At 29.5% G+C, this 5,452-nt stretch overlaps 1 non-coding gene across 1 annotated transcript; it reads right to left on the bottom strand.

The window, feature by feature from the left end:
• Positions 1-1,719: 1,719 nt before the first annotated feature.
• On the bottom strand, positions 1,720-1,825 carry LOC114094935 (U6 spliceosomal RNA). Its single transcript, XR_003583165.2, has one exon. It is a non-coding gene; the product is annotated as a U6 spliceosomal RNA (small nuclear RNA).
• Between the last annotated feature and the right edge of the window lie 3,627 nt (positions 1,826-5,452).

Here is a 5,452-nt window from a genome sequence, read left to right as displayed (position 1 = left end):
GAGAACATTGAAATAATTGACACTTGACAATTGGCAGAATTGACACCCTTGTTGCAAACACCTTTGGCTTCAACCATCTGCAAGTTCCTTCAGCAGCTATAAGATTCATAAACACATTAAAATAATCTTGTATATTAGTTGCTTATTTTAGTTAATTATTGATTTTATTTTGAAATGAAAGAATGCATAGTAACAAAAATGACTAGTTATAACACATTCATGTTCTAAATGTGAAACAATGTTTTGTGTTATTCATAACAATAATCTATTCACAATTTTATGGTAACATAACTAATAAGAATACATAATAATGTCTAAAAGTATTGATAAATATATTAATTCATCTCAATTAAAATTATTAATTCATCTCAGTTAAAATTATTAAATATTTTACTGAGATTGTTAACAGTGTTATACTAAATGTGTCCAATTTATATAGTATGGCATTATCTATTATCCTTATTTCCAAAGTTAGGGCAATATTAGCTAAGACAGTTTTAGAATCTAGAAAATAAGTATAAATACTCAAGTTAAATCAAGACAACTCTCCATGATCAATGCTAACTCAGGAATCCTTGTTTATCCTCTTTTGTTGCTCTCAGTTTTATTTCTCTATCCATCTATCTGTCATCTATCTATCTAGATGTTCTGTATTACCTAGGGACTCTGAAGCAAGATCATCACCAGATGCCAACAGATAGATATGTAGATAGACAGACAGACATGAATACATATAGTTATATAGTTTTATATAGTTATATATAATTACATAAATCCACAGAAAATTGGTTCTAGGATTCCCCGCAGATACCAAAATCTACAGATGCTCAAGATTCTTATATAAAATGACCTTGTATTTGTATATAAACTATGTATATGCATATAGCTTAAATCATCTCTAGATTATTTATAATACCTTCTACAATGTAAATGTTATTCAAATAGTTTTGTATTATTTAAGGAATTCATGATAAGAGACCAATATATGAATGGTAAAGTTACAGTTTATTTTTATCCTTGGTTGATTGAATTCACAAATATAAATATTGTGGATACAGGGAGAAAATCCGCTATAAGGTCTTCTCTTGCATGGCAAGAGTTTTGATCCTGTTTCTCTTCTTCAATGTATCCTACTCTTACACAAAGAAAAAAGAAAAAGAAAAAACTGATATTGTGAAATTGTGGATACAGAGAACCAACTATCTGTGTATGTACACAAACTGTTTGAATGTGAATATAATATATATACATATATATATATATATATATATATATATATTCATATATAAATGAATTGTATATGTCTGTGTGTAGAAACTTTGTATATTCGACATAAACTCAGTACGTAGTAGTTCAAAATGATTATTGAACTGATGTTTCAAAGAAAGCCTTAGCTCAACTAGAAATAACTTTACATGAAGTCACAAAACTAAGTGGTTTGCTTATACATTGTAAAAAGAAAATAATGGTGAGTAACACTGGAATATTAGAAATGATGTTCGTGGTGTTTGTGCAAATCTAACTGTACAACAGGGACTCCAACCTTCATAAAATACTCATACTATCTCCTTGTATATTTTAATAGACAAAGAACAATATGATGACTTTATGCATTCAGAAGTGTTAGGTGAAATCAAACCCTAGCTTTCATTATCAATTTTGTAAGAAAAATTAGCAGTCCTTAAATGCTACCTGTTACTAAGAAATTTATAGTGTTCCATATATATGGAACACTTCACAAATGTGCATGTCATATTGCACAGGAGCCATACTGATATTTTCTGCAATTTTCCCATTTTAGTATATATGGTGCCAAAGTGAGCACACTAAGGAAGATTTGTGAATTTCATAATGTTTAGTCTAACAATGAGTTGGATATTTAATATGCTAGTATAGATCATTAATATTAATATTTATTTCCTTAACATTAATATGCAAATTATTATTATTATTGTTGTTGATATGGTTCATCTAGATAAATAAAAGAAGGTGACAGATTTGAAGAGGAGATAATTGATAATATAAAATTAAGAGATTAAAAAATATAATTTAGTAAAGATTAATAATGCTTTAGAAAGCAAAATTTCTGGAGTCTAATTCCTACTCAAATATTACCAGCTGTAAAAAGTCTGTGGAATTTATTTCAATATCTTTGACAATAACAAATTTTAATCATGCACTTAATGTAATCGGTGTGTCCACATTTGTTTTTTTATACAAACTTAATCTATCTTTTTCTTCTGTTAGGTGAAAATCACGGGTGATTAATATCATGCACATCTAAGTAAATCTTAAGTGCAATCTTACCTGATTCTATGGATTGCCTATGGTCTGAGGGTCTACCAAGACTTTATATGCTGAAATTGAACTCCCATTGTGAGGTGTTAAAAGGGCAAAAATTTAATATAATGGTGATTAGAACTGGGCCTTTGGGAAGTAGTTAGGATTTAATCAGGTCATTAGGTTGCGGCTCTTATGATTGAATCCTGGTAGCTTTATAAGAAGAGGGTGAGAAAGAGACATACATACAGGCACATGCTCTTTGTCTATTGCTTTGTGATGCCCCCATATTACCTTGGGACTCTGCTAGAAAAGAGGCCATCACCAGATCCAGTCCCTGGATCTTACACCTTCAAAACTGTAAGCAAAAGTAAATCTCATTTCTTTTTAATTTCTAGTCTGTGCTATGTGATATTAGCAACACAAGACAGATGTATATGCCTAAAGCTACCCGTGTCATCTTTGGAAGTTGTTCTTTCAGGTTTCACAGGATGTTTATGTCTGTAACACCTTGCATATGGTAGTGTATGAGGATTTCAGTTTCTGCATATCTTTGCAATATAGTTGTTACTTCCCTTTTCATTGAAGCAATCCTAGGGTATGTGAAATCATATCTAATTTTTGACTCAGTGTAGATTGGAGGTTCTTGAAATCTCAAAATTTCAGAATCATTGTAAATAAATACTGTTTTTTTTCTTTTTTTCTTCTTCAGGAAAAATTAAAAAAAAAAGAAAAGGAAACCTCATAGAAATGTACCCACTAGACCTAGTCAATAAGTAGGGGAAATTGTATGACAGCAATATATTACCAGGCCTATATTTCAACCATTGACTACAACTGCAATCTGATTAGTTGAGTATTATAAAAAATAGCATGTAATGTAACACCTAGTAAGATATCACAGATTTTCCTATTTACGTTACAATTTTATAAATTGTGTGAAAAATTTACTTAACAAAATGGGTAGTACACATTTCTCTATCTCCAGGTGGTAATATTTTTTATTTAAAATAATTAATATTCTAATTGGAAAGCAGAGCCTAATAAAATTGCATATGTATTTACAACATTTTTTAAAGAAAGGTAATGCTTTAAGAAATTTTTAAGGAATTGCTGAAGAACGAACTCAAAGGAAAAACACATCTATTTACATATCATAGATAAATATATGTACAAACACACACACACACACACACACACACATATATATGTAACTATATATAAATTGGTACTGGTTACTGAGTTACAGAGTCAGAATTGAAAAACTTCAAGCCAGGTAACCATACAATAGAATAAAAAACTTAAAATTTCTCAATTTCTAAACAAATTATTTAGTTTTGAATAATTGACACGTCTAAAAATATCTAAATATATAAGAATTTTCTAGAGTAGCACATTCAAATAGTACTTTTCTTATAAAATACCTGATAAGGTTAATATATTTCACCATGAATGTACAAAGTTAACTAGGTAATAAGTAGTTGTTGTCTATATTATAAATACTATAACATAAATGTGGTTTTCTAGTTTTTAATGTAAAAGAATTAAATTAATAACAGAAAGTTTATTAACTAGAAAATAACAATAAAGCTTATTTTGGTCTTTGAGGGTATTTTTGTGCTTACAGTCATGCTTAAATGCATTTTAATGAATATTCTTCATTTCTAGAAAAATACATGTTTGTCTAATAGTCAAGTCATTTAAATTCAATAAGACAGTACTATAGGAGCTGAATTTGAAACTAGAATCAATGATAAACTACTAATACTTGGGTATTTTTAATTGGTTTTGTATTTTCTTTAAATTGTCTTACTTTAAGGTATACATATAATCTTTAGACAACTTTTGGGAACTTTGTATTTTACATTCATATATTTATGTTAGAATGGATTTTCTCTAATAGTTTTTCTTGATATTGCTTTTCTTGAGAATAATAGATATAAGTATTTTGGATATTTTGTCAATCCTCAAATGGCTATAACATCAAGTTTTGCTTCCTCTATTTACTCTAAAAGATATCCTAAAAATAATTAAGTTTGTTAAATATTCTCTTTACATTAGTGAAATCAACCACTATAAGAACTCATTAACATAGATGACCTGCAGACGCTTTCTTGATTTTGAATCCAAAAGGGATTTTTTTTTCTCTTAACTGGGGGTGGCATGGTCTGAATGTCCCCTCAGAATCATGTGTTGGAACTTAATCTCCACTATAACAAAATTAAGACTTTTAGTCTTGTGAAAAAATGATTATGGATTTGAAACTTATTATAAAGCTGGAGGAAACTAGTCTATAGCAGTTTAGGTTTTTTTGTTTTGTTTTGTTTGCTCTTGTGCTTTCTATAATGGGAAGAAACAATTTCCTCCCCAAATTATATACAAATGGTACCATTTTGTAAGCAAAGAGAGGAACCCTCATCATACACCATATCTGCTGGTGCTTTGATCTTGAACTTCCCAACCTTAAGAATTTTGAGAAATCTCTATTATTCGTAAATTACCCAATATGTAATATTTTAATATAGCAACAGAAACAGACTAAGATAACTGTATAATACATAATTTTGGGGGTATTTTTAATTTAAGTAATGTGTTTTCATATAATTAAGGAAGGTTACAGTAAAATAGTGTTCACTTAGAAACATAGAAACCATGAAAATTGCATTGCCTATCCATTAAATTTTTCTTTTTTTGGCCTGGTATCCAGAGGTTGTCTGTCTTTTGTTAATGTAGCAATGATGACAATTAATTAGATTTAGCAAAAGATTGCCATTTTTATCTTCATTTATATGCTCAATCCAGCAAAATTAAAAAATCTGTTTCTGGAAAATACTTAGAATTCTAGAAAAGTGCTCCATGAAAAAAATAGATACTTTCATTATATGTATTGTATTTGTCTTATATATAAACGCTCCACCAAAATAAGTCTTACAAAATTTGAGATTTCTTTAAAGGTAAGTTTAAATTACAAATTCACATATGTTTAATGGATTTACAAAACCTTAAGGGTATCCTATTGTGGGGACAAGTGTACAGAGTACTGCATACATGGTGTATATTAAGGGAGTCTGAGTGGCAGGTCCCTCCTCTCATGCTAGGCATGTGAGCAGCAGGTTGCTTACCCTGTAGACACAGCCCTGGGCGTGAGGCCATGGGCTTGCTTCAAGGCCCA

This window comes from Marmota flaviventris, chromosome 4, assembly GCF_047511675.1.
Source record: "Marmota flaviventris isolate mMarFla1 chromosome 4, mMarFla1.hap1, whole genome shotgun sequence".
Taxonomy (NCBI): domain Eukaryota; kingdom Metazoa; phylum Chordata; class Mammalia; order Rodentia; family Sciuridae; genus Marmota; species Marmota flaviventris.
This window is presented reverse-complemented; position numbering and strand designations above follow the sequence as displayed.